Source organism: Mustelus asterias, chromosome 13 (assembly GCF_964213995.1).
Source record: "Mustelus asterias chromosome 13, sMusAst1.hap1.1, whole genome shotgun sequence".
Taxonomy (NCBI): Eukaryota; Metazoa; Chordata; class Chondrichthyes; order Carcharhiniformes; family Triakidae; genus Mustelus; species Mustelus asterias.
The window spans coordinates 45,143,060-45,155,345 of record NC_135813.1 but is presented as its reverse complement, the minus strand read 5'-3'; positions in this window follow the sequence as shown (position 1 = coordinate 45,155,345).

Below are 12,286 nucleotides of genomic sequence, written 5' to 3'. Positions count from 1 at the left end.
ACGGTCCCCTGTCCCCCCAGTCACACACCAACCACACAGAGCTGCAGGACAATTCCTCCCCCCCCCGCCCCCATGTCACACACGAACCGCACGGTGCTGCGGGACGGTACCCTGTCCCCGTCCCCCCAGTCACACACCAACCACACAGAGCTGCAGGACAATTCCCCCCCCCCCCAGTGTCACACACGAACCGCACGGTGCTGCGGGACAGTCCCCCTTCCACCCCCCCGCCCCGGTCACACACTAATCGCACGGTGCTGCGGGACGGTCCCCCATTCTCCCCCCCGTCACACACTAACCACATGGTGCTGAGGGATGGTTCCTCCCACCCCCCTCCCCAGTCACACACTAACCGCACAGTGCTGCAGGATGGTCCCCCAACCCCCTCCCCCCTCCCAGCGACACACTAACCGCACAGTGCTGCGGGATGGTCCCCCAACCCCCTCCCCCCCCGCCCCCCTCCCAGCCACACACTAACCGCACGGTGCTGCGGGACAGTCACCCTTCCCCGTCCCAGTCACACACTAACTGCACGGTGCTGTGGGACGTTCCCCACCGCCCCCCCCCCCCCCCCCCCCCACCACCCCATCACCACTACCCAGTCACACACTAACCGCACGGTGCTGTGGGACGTCCCCATCCTCCCCCCCCCCCCCCCCCCCCGAGTTGCACACTAACCACACGGTGCTGCGGGGCAGTCCCCCGTTCTCCACCCCCCCCCCCCCACCCCAGTCACTCACTAACCGCATGGTGCTGCGGGATGGTCCCAGTCCCAAAACCAACCAGCTCCATTCACGTCTGTGTCAAACTGACACAGCTCATTCAAGCTGGAGCCAGAAAAATACAAACCACATCCAGAATGGACAAAATCCTGACCAAACTCTCAATGAGCATGACATTGTCAAAACTGGACACAAACAGGGGCTTTTGGTAACTTCCTCTAGACAAGAGTCCAGGCTGCTGCCCACATTCATTACCCCTTCAGCACGCTCTGCTTTACCTGCCTGCCGTGTAGAATCTCATCGGCCTGAAATATTGATGCTGGCCATTTCCCGGGGCCTTGAGGGCGTCACTCCCCAGCTGGATGATATATTGGTTGGTGTTGCGGTGGTGGATGGAGATGATGAGAGATTCTCAGCAGTCAGAGAGCCTGCAGGAAGCAGGGCTGACGCTGAATGACAACTGAGAGGTTTCCAAAACATCACTTCAATTCTGGGGCTACATCGTCAGCAATCTAGGTATCACGGCAAACCCCCAAAAAACCAGCCCCCATCCTCAATTCCAGACCTTCAGCAATTCTTGGAAATGGTGAACCAACTGGCAAAACTTTTACCCAATTTGGCACAGATCACAGAACTCTTGTGGAATCTACACGGGGAAGACTCGGCATGGTGCTGGGATTCACATCAAAGAGCAAACTATCACTTCCATCAAGGTGATGCTGCTCTGCATGGACATTCTGGCCCATTACAACCTGGCCCACCCACCATCAAAGCAGCAAATGCTTCGTCCACAGGCGTGGGTGCAGACCTGTTCCGGGAACAAATGGATGGCAGTTGCCAACCTGTGTATGACACCTCTGGAGAGTATTGGACATGGAGACGAGGTACCATCATAGACAAGGAAGTCCTCACAGTCACAGGGGCATGTGAGAAATTTACAGGCTGTATCATCGGTCCTCAAGTTACAATCAAAACTAGCCACTCATCTCATTGGACAAGAAGCAGCTATTAAATGTGCCACGCAGAATCCAGAGGTTTCACATATGTCTCATGATGTTCCCCAGAAGATGGAAAAACCAAGGAAAAACCAGACAACAGCAGACACACAGTGGGCCTCCTGACAAAACAGGATGTTAATCTCATCAACAGCTGGGAGTTCCTCCCAATTGACAAGGAGACACCTGCCAGTGACCACAACAGATCCGTCAGGAACAAATGTGCGATGAGGAGTGTGCCCATATCTGGAGGTACTGCCAACATGGATAGACTCTGCAGAGGCCCAAGAGAGGACCATGAAAACCTGGTTCAACTAATAAAAACACAGATGTGTTTCTGGCCTATGATAAGAGGCTGGTAGTCATCCCAGTTTCCCTATGGCCAGAGATCCTTCAAAAAATACACCAACCAGGACAACCTGGGAATCACCAAGTGCAGAGTATGGGCCCAATCAGTTGTCTGGTGACTAGGCATTTCCAAGGCAATTGGAGGACACCATTGCAAATTGCCAGGTGTGTGCACTGCATAGGAAGGAGCAGAGAGAGCCCCTCATTCTCACATAATTCCCTACCCAGCCATTGGAGGGGCTGGGCATTGATTTGTTCATCTTCAACAGCAAATTGTTCCTTAAAGTAGTGGACTACTTCTCAGGATGGGTTGAGGTGAAGCAACTATATATGTCTACCACAGAGACAGTAACTCCGGCACTGAAGGGGATGTTTGCATGCCACGGAATCCCGGACACGATTGTGTTCGATAACTGACTGTAATCTTCAGGTGAGTACTTTGTGCACTTTGCCACCTCATTGCTGAGAGGTTCAGCTTTCATAAACGTAACCAACAAGAAGGTAAATCAATTACACAGTTCATAGATGCTTTAAAGAAATTAGTTGAATACTGTGAATTTGGAGATGTCTTGAACGTCATCATTAGAGACAGAATAGCGTGTGGGTTAAGAAGCGAAGCTATCCAGGAAAGGTTTTTAACAGAAAGCAACTTAAGTTTTTAAGTTTAGGTTTATTTATTAGTGTCATATGTGGGCTTACATTAACACTGCAATGAAGTTACTGTGCAAATTCCCTAGTCGCCACACTCTGGCGCCTGTTAGACCTAAAGAAGGCTTTAGACGTCACAATCTCTAAGGAATTAGCAGCTAAGGAAGCCCAATAATTAAGGCAAGGCCATAAGGTATCGACTGAAACCCAAACACAGACACAGGTTGGAAATTACCACCAATATGCAAAACCACAACAACTAGAAGACACCATTGCAAATTGCCAGGTGTGTGCACTGCACACTGATATTGTTACTGCACTGCACACTGCTACTGTCACTGCACTGACTGCCGATGCAAAGAACAGGAATTGTGTTTAAAAAAGGGGAACATCAAACATGTGTGTTGGAGAAAGAAACAACAAGTTCCAAACAAGAATTATAAAAAGCAAGAACCAAGTATATCAAATGGAAAAGTGAATAGAGGGAGAAGGATCCACGGGATACAAAAATTATACAAAAAAGGACCAGAGTCACAGTGAGATTATGAACTTGTTGAACGTACTAGCTATTGCAGGTGCAACAAACTGTTACTGGGTCACTCCTGAACTGGATGGGAAACGAGTGAAATTGGAGGTAGACACTGGAGCAGCAGTTTCATTGGTATCAGAATCTGTTTACCAAGAGAAATTATGACATATCGCCTTAAAACCCTCAAAAATAATACTAAAAACCTATAGGGGGGAAGTGGTTCTATAGTGGGGCCGCATCAATGTAAATGTGCAGCTAAACGTACAGATTGCAAACGTATCCCTGAATGCTGTTAAAGTGACTATCCAGCCCTAATGGGGAGAACCTGGCTGGGAAAATTAAGCTAAACTGGGCCAGGGGAAACCTTAAAGGAACAGAAAGTAACAGCTGCTGAAGCAGTTGTAGCCAAAACTCAGTGCTGGGACTCAGATAACAAAAGCTCAGCATACTGTAACAAACGTGGTTCAAGATTGAGAAACAAAGAATGAAGAGTTTATAGACGACACGCGGGACACTTAGACTGCTGCCTCACAGCACCAGAGACCCAGGTTCGATTCCAGCCTTGGTCACTGTATGTGTGGAGTTTGCACATTCTCCCCGTGACTGCGTGGGTTTCCTCTGGGTGTTCCAGTTTCTTCCCACAGTCCAAACATGTGCGGGTTAGGTTGATTGGCCATGCTAAATTGACCCTAGTGTCAGGGGGATTAGCAGGGTAAGATTTGAGAAGAAATATGTTTACAGAGAATATTCCACTAGGTGGCAGGGTTAGCAGTAGTAGTAGCAGGGTTACAGGAATAGGGCCTGGGTGGGATTGTGATCGGTACAGACTTGATGGGCTGAATGGCCTCCTTCTGTACTGTAGGGATTCTATGATTCTGTGATGCATACAAATACTTTGACAGGAATGAAGGTCATAGTATACTGAAAAATACGGCGAGGATTACCGGAATGCATTTATATGCTCCCTTTGTCAATTTTGAACCACAGGAACAGGAAATGCACTCGAAATGCCTCACCATATGGCACCTCTCAGGGTCATTGGAAAGAACATTCAGTTTGGAAAAAGAGCTACTGACTTCCTTCATGAATCAAGGTCAACAAGAATAAAAAGATCACTGAATGTAAACAACAGCAAAGAAAGGAACTCAGGAACAATGATTGATGGGAGTTGCTCCAGAGGACTAGATGGAAAGAGTTGGAGCTGCTCAGAGTGCAGTCTGCATCGCCAATATCCCTTTCCTATTTCATTTTGTACAGCAGCATCTGAAATCCAAGGAACCTAGCAACAACAAGAAGAATTACCCTGACCTGGTCTTGCTCAACAACTCAACCCTAAAGGCTAACTATGATATTCCCCTAAATGGTAAGAACCCTTTTAGAAATCCTCAGGAGCAACAGCTTGAGCAGGATAGTTTAGAAGCTGCAGCCCAGAAACAAAGGGGCAGGATTTTCCGGCTCGTTCGCCTCGAAACCAGAAAATCCCGCCTGAGGTCAACGGACCTTTCCATGATCCGCCCCTCGCCTGCTCCTATTCCCGTGGCGAGTGGAACGGGAAAATTCGCCCCAATATCTAAAATGTGAGGGTGAATGCAGCAAGAATGCAACCCTGAGGGGAGAGACGCAGGATCTGATGGAGGCATGCCACAATATGGAGGACGCACCACAGTGGCTGTGCCACAAGTTTCAGGTAAGGGAGGCTCGGGTGTGCAGCCTGAAGGGGCAGCTATTGGCAATGAAAGAACAGATTGACAGCCTGAGGCAGGAACTAGTGGCTGGAAATTGAATTTGAGCAAAGTGGAAGAGCTCCAACACCCACAGAACGCCAGCTTTACCTTACTCCAGCTAAGGTCTATCCTGGGTGTGCTACGCCCAGCAGTGCGAATGAAAATTCGAAACAGAATGAACTGCAAGAAAAATACAACCAGGAGGTAGAGAAGAAGAAGAGGCCACTGTCTGAAGTGAAGGCTCTGAAAAAGCAGCAGGTTCAGGTTTTGTGACGTGAGAACACGGCTTTCAGAAAGGTCAGGAAGTATTGGAAAAGAACTATACCAGCGAGAAGTGGGTACCTGCCATTCTATTAACACAGACAGAACCGGTCTCGAACACCGTTGAAACTCAGGATGATGTAGTGTGGAGAAGACACGCTGATCAATGTTTAGCAACTGGAACTAATTTGCCAAGGACAGAATCAACCGAGAATCCACAACAAACTGTGTCAAGTGAAGAGCTAGCCATTCCTGAGAACCTGACAATTCCTGGGATAACGGGGAAGAGAGTACCTCAGCTGAGGCCGCTTTAAAACTGAGTCAACCTCCGAACCCTATAGCCGCTTTGGTTGAGACAGCTACCGATGATGTCCAAACTCGGCCAAAAACGCCAGAGGTTGCAGTCAACACGAAAAAGCAGACGCCTGAGGTTTGCCAACAACTACACAGAAATCAACATCCTCCGAAATGTCTAACTTATTAACTGTTTGTTTATTAATTATTCATATTGTAAATGTTGATTGTTAACGTTATATTGTGTTTCATTACAGGAATCTCGAATGTAAAGGGGAGGAAAGGATTGTATAGTCATGCTTGTTCCTATGCGGAACAAAGTCACTTTAAGAGTCTGATCACGTGATGTATTGATGACATCACGGGCCATTTGCAGTCTTTTCTAACAGCCTGTCGAGTAAACACCTTTCTAATAAAGCTCTTGTTTGTTTGTACTTCTGCAAGCCCATCCTTTAAAAACACCACACTGATAATGTTGGTTTTGGGATCAATACTGGCCAGGGGAGATCACCCGCTCCTTTTCAAAACCATAACATTATGTTCAGCCAAGAGGGCAGACGGGGCCACCATTAACATCTCATTTGAAAGATGCACTTATAACACTGCAGCGCCCAGACTGTCAGCCTTAATGATACATTCAAATCGCTAGCTCAGGGCTTGCACACAGAATGTTCTGAAGCAATGGTGAGTGCTATCCACTGAGTCACAGTCAACACCTCAAGCACATCCAGGTCATAATTTCTTTTGCTTTTGTAGATACATGAAAGAAGGAAAGAAAACTTGTCTTTTAAAACCTTGGAAATGCCAGAATACACGGTGGCACAACAGTTAGCACTACTGCCTCACAGCGCCCAGACCCGGGTTCAATTCCGGGTCACCGTCTGTGTGGAGTTTGCACATTCTCCCCGTGACTGCGTGGGTTTCCTCCAGGTGCACCGGTTTCCTCCCACACTCCAAAGATGTGCGGGTTAGGTGGATTGGTCATGCTAAATTGCCCCTTAGTGTCAGGGGGGTTAGCAGGGTAAATATGTTGGGTTGCGGGGATAGGGCCTGGGTGGAATTGTTTACAGTGCAGGCTCGATGGGCTAAATGGCTTCCATCTGCACTGTAGGGATTCTATGATCTATGATGACTTCACAGCCAGTAAAGCACATTTGAAGTGTTTATCAGTATTGTAATGAAAGGGGGTTGTAAAGTCATAACTATTGACCATGTGCAAGTGAGGATGTGAGAGTGCAGCTGACTGGGTGGCATATTGAGAGTAAGCACAAAATGTCAGACAATATCAGATCACAAATCAAATAATAACATTGCATCATGTCTTTGTGTATATTTGGTATTAAGAGTCTGTGGGAGTACACCCAGTATTTTTGCAGAGAATACCCATCACAAGAAATCAGAAAACTGGTATCCTACACTGCCCCATAAAGTATTCCCTGAACAGACTCATCAAGGGTTGGAGGCAGAGTAAAGCTCCTGTTAGACTCTCCCTGTTTTTATTCATTCGTGGGACATGGGTGTCGCTGGCTAGGCCAGCTTTTATTGCCAATCCCTAGCTACCCTTGAGAAGGTGGTGGTGAGCTGCCTTCTTGAATCGCTGCAGTCCATGTGCTATGGGTTGATCCACAATGCTGTTAGGGTGGGAATTCCAGGATTTTGACCCAGCGACTGTGAAGGAATGGTGATATATTTCCAAGTCAGGATGGTGAGTGACTTGGAGGGAAACTTGCAGGTGGTGGTGTTCCCATGTATTTGCTGCCCGTGTCCTTCTAGATGGAAGTGGCCGTGGGTTTGGAAGGTACTGTCTTAAGGATCTTTGGTGAATTGCTGTAGTGCATCTTGCAGATAGTACACACTGCTGCTACTGAGCGTCGGTGGTGGAAGGATTCAATGTTTGTAGATGTGGTGCCAATCAAATGGGCTGTTTTGACTTGGATGGTGTCAAGCTTCTTGAGTATTGTTGGAGCTGCACCCATCCAGGCAAGTGGGGAGTATTCCATCACACTCCTGACTTGCGCCTTGTAGGTGGTGGATAGGCTTCGGGGAGTCAGGAAATGAGTTACTCACCGCAGGATTCCTAGCCTCTGACCTGCTCTTGTAGCCACTGTGTTTATGTGGTGAGTCCAGTTGAGTTTCTGGTCAATAGTAACCACAAGGATGTTGACAGTGAGGGATTCAGTGATGATAACATCATTGAATGTCAAGGGGTGGTGGTTAGAGTATCTCTTATTGGTGATGGTCATTGCCTGGCATTTGTGTGGCATGAATGTTACTTGCCACTTGTCAGTCCAAGCTTGGATATTGTCCAGATCTTGTTGTATTTGAACATGGCCTGCTTCAGTATCTGAGGAGTTGCGAATGGTGCTGAACATTGTGCAGTCATTGGCGAACATCCCCACTTCTGACCTTATTAAGCACGCTAAAGTCAGATACAGCAGGGCGAGGTGAATGATGTAACCTCTTCAGCCAAATTCACAATAGTCTTGAACAGAAAAACTGTTCGTGTTGTTTACTTCAGCTTTGTCGCTTTATCTTGTAACATTGTGGTTTCCAGTTTGTTCTCTTCTCCCATTCGGTCAAGTCGGAAATCTACTCTCTACTTTCAATGGCAAAATGAGTAGCAAAATAATTAGTAATTCTGCTATTTCCTTGTTCTTTGACCCCCTACCTCCACACAGATCAAATTGTGATCTTAATTATGTATTCTGCCAGAATAATTATTTAATTGCTCCCTACTTCCTCAGTTTCATATTTTCGTTTTAAATATAGTTGTTCACTTATTCATTCTGCCAAAAAAGTTGAGACATCTGAGGTTTTTTTCCTTTAAATTACATTGAGGCCATTGATTTTTATTTAATTTGTTAATCTGTCATTAAAATGCAGGACTGTTGCTTAATTTTCTTCAATTATAATTGTTCCACATCTTTTTACTGGCAATAGAAATGGTTATTTGGCCATCAGGTCTGCACTTGTGTTGGAGGAACACTGCCCTGTAAGCACGTCCAAAGGATTATTTTCAAGACTTTTAATTTGTTCTTTAAAGTGCTCGAGGTCCATGCAGTATGAAGTTCAGCTGTTGAACTGAGTCCAGGAAAGTTAATAGTTAGTTCAGGTTTCGAAACATTGAATACAGGCTTTTAAGCAATTAGGTCATAACGTTATTATCCCGGAAAGAAGCACTTAGTGAGTCATAAACAGGTCACAACCCCTCATACTTGTGTGGATCCTTTTGTTAAAAGGCTATAAGGTGAAGGGGTGAGGGGTTTGTAAAACTGGGAGCTGATCTGGATTAATTTATCAGGACTGACTTGTTAGGGATAATTGATACAAAAAGCAACAAGCCCTTCTGACAGATTGGTCACTAAGAAGTAGAGTTGCTCCTAGTATTTGGGAGAAGATGCTAGGCAGAATCTTATGCCATGGAGATCCCACTAGCTTCCAGCTTCCACCTCAAAGAAACCAGTGGAGGAAAGGCCCGTGGATGGCTGCTCCCCCTCCCCCCTCCAACCCCCTCCGCTTTTGAGGCCTTGAAGTGGCCAATTAATAGCACATACCCATCTTTACCCCATATCCTTTAATATCTTAATTTAACAGTAATCTATCAATCCCAGACTTAAAATTATCCATAATCAATTGCCATTTACAAAAGTGAGTTCCAAACATGTATCGCCCTTTTTGTGTAAAGGTGTTTCCTAACGTCGCTCCTGAAAGGTCTGGCTCCAAATGTTAGACTAATCCCTTTTCCTAGGCGCCACAACCAGCAGATATATTTACCTCTATCTGTCCTGTCTGTTCCTCTTTGTCTCTTGAAAATTTCAAGTAAATATCCCATTCTCGATGATGGGGGAGCCCAGCAAAATACAAGGCTGAGGATTTTGCAACCATCTTGAGCCACAACAAAGAACAAGAACAAAGAACAATACAGCACAGGAACAGGCCCTTCGGCCCTCCAAGCCTGCGCCACTCATGTGCCCAATTAAACCATGCGTTTGTATCCCTCTATTCCCAGTCTGTTCATGTGGCTATCTAGATAAGTCTTAAACGATCCCTGTATCCGCCTCAATCACCTTGCTTGGCAGTGTATTCCAGGCCCCCACCACTCTCTGTGTAAAATACGTCCCCCTGACATCTGTGTTGAACCTTGCTCCCCTCACCTTGAACCCATGACCCCTTGTGTTCGTCACCTTCGACCTGGGAAAAAACTTCCCACTGTTCACCCTATCTATGCCCTTCATAATTTTATACACCTCTATTAGGTCGCCCCTCATCCTCCGTCTTTCCAGGGAGAACAACCCTAGTTTACCCAATCTCTCCTCATAGCTAAGACCCTCCATACCAGGCAACATCCTTAACAAGTGCTAACAACTTAACAAGTGCTAAGCGGATGATTAATCTCGGCTTCCTTACAGATGTCAGTCTTCAGCCAATTAGATTCACTCCACATGATATCAAGAGATGGCTGAAGGCAGTGGATACTGAAAAGCCTATGGGCTCTGGCAATAGCGTGCGATTCTCACTAATGACATTTAAATAATGTCATAAATATTTATAGTAAGAAGTCTCACAACACCAGGTTAAAGTCCAACAGGTTTATTTGGTAGCATAAGCCACTAGCTTTTGGAGTGCTGCTCCTTCGTCAGGTGAGTGGGAGTTCTGTTCACAAACAGGGCATATAAAGACACAAACTCAATTTACAAAATAATGGTTGAAATGCGAGTCTTCACAGGTAATCAAGTTTTAAAGGTACAGACAATGTGAGTGGAGAGAGGGTTAAGCACAGGTTGAAGAGATGTGTATTGTCTCCAGCCAGGACAGTTAGTGAGGTTTTGCAAGCCCAGGCAAGTCATGGGGGTTACAGATAGTGTGACATGAACCCAAGATCCCGGTTGAGGCCGTCCTCATGTGTGCGGAACTTGGCTATCAGTCTCTGCTCAGCGACTCTGCGCTGTCGTGTGTCGTGAAGGCCGCCTTTGAGAACGCTTACCTGAATATTAGAGGCCTTCGGATCAGAGGCTGGCATTCGGCCTCTGATACTGACACTCTTTAGTGCTATTATTTTTTTCAGCAAGTTTTGCAAACATTAACCCTGGTTCAGTATTTGTTTCCTCAGTTCCAGCATGTTGACTTTTTCTTATATTTTTATACTTGTACAGAGTAATCTTTCAGCATGATCACCATTTCCATATTTTAGAAATCTTAGAAACCCTACAGTGCAGAAAGAGGCCATTCGGCCCATCAAGTCTGCACCGACCACAATTCCACCCAGACCCTACCCCCATATCCCTACATATTTACCCACTAATCCCACTAACCTACGCATCTCAGGATACTAAGGGGCAATTTTAGCATGGCCAATCAACCTAACCCGCACATCTTTGGACTGTGGGAGGAAACTGGAGCACCCAGAGGAAACCCACGCAGACACATATTTTCATTGATGTTATTATCATTATCAGCTTTCAATGGATCCACATTGCTCATGATAACTCTTTATTTCCTAATCATAGACTCCCTACAGTAAAGGAGGCCATTCTCCTCATCGAGTCTGTACCAATCACAATCCCACCCAGGCCTACACCCATAACCCCACACATTTGGAAATTGGCTTTGTGATCCAGGTTGATAACATCTCAGCCATTATGGGTTGAAGGAGATGCTGTTTGGTGAGGGAAGTCATTATCTTCATAGATTCGCAGACTCTGCTAGCCAATGATTATCAAATGCAAATTGTCTTCTCGTAGCTCCCTTTGAAGTTGGGCTGTGTAGTCCCCAGGTGGTGCGCTAGAAGCTCCTTAGCCATAACAAGGATGTGACATTCTCAAAACTGAGAAGTGAATTATTTTGTTCTGATGACTCACAGACAATCTTAATTGTCTTTGTTTAGTAGAAAAATCCAGTCTAACAACAAAAAATAGTAACTAGGATATAGGGGGGATTTCCCCTGCCCCGCCTGCCACGGGAATTGTAGTGGGCGGACCACGCAAAGTGACCTCGGGCGGGATTCTCCGGTTTTGGGGTGAGTGTGGCTGGAGAATCCCACTTATAGTTTAGTGTTGGTTACTGCTCTGTAACAGATGATTTTGAAATTCTTTGGAAACTTAATTTCATTCTCTGTTTTTATAACTCTTACTATCTGTTTGTCTCCCTTTGCTGTTCTTTGTATCTTTTCCATGCACCAGGATTTGTACTCTTTTTTGCACTATTGTATGCTTTTCTCTTTTAGTTTTATGTTATCTTTTAACTCTTTAGTTGTCTAAGGCTTTTTGTTTTGGCAAGTATACCTCCTGCCCCTTAAGGAGTATAAACTCGTTCAGTATCACATTAAATTCTTTTCATAGCACCTCTCACTGATCTTTGCATCCATGAACAGATTTTTCCAGCTAACTATGGACTGTCTCTGTCTGATCGTACTGAAAGCCCACCTTCGCTAAATCTAGAATTACTAGCTGTTTCATGTTTCTCCTTCACAGATATTACTGCTCACTATTCTAGGATCATCTTTCCCACACCACTCCTTCAGTCATGTGTTCATCTCCCAAATTTGTTTATCTTTACTAATTTGCACATGACCCGGGTCCAAAGATTTTAACCCTTGAGGTTCTGTGTTTTAACACCTAACTCCTGGTACTCTGCAAATAGTACTTCTTGCTTACTCTAGCTTAAGTTGTTGGTTCCAAAATGAACCATAATGATTGGATTCGCTCCCTCCCTTCGCAATATCCTTTCAAGTCGGTTTCAGTTATCCCATATCCTGATATCATGTGG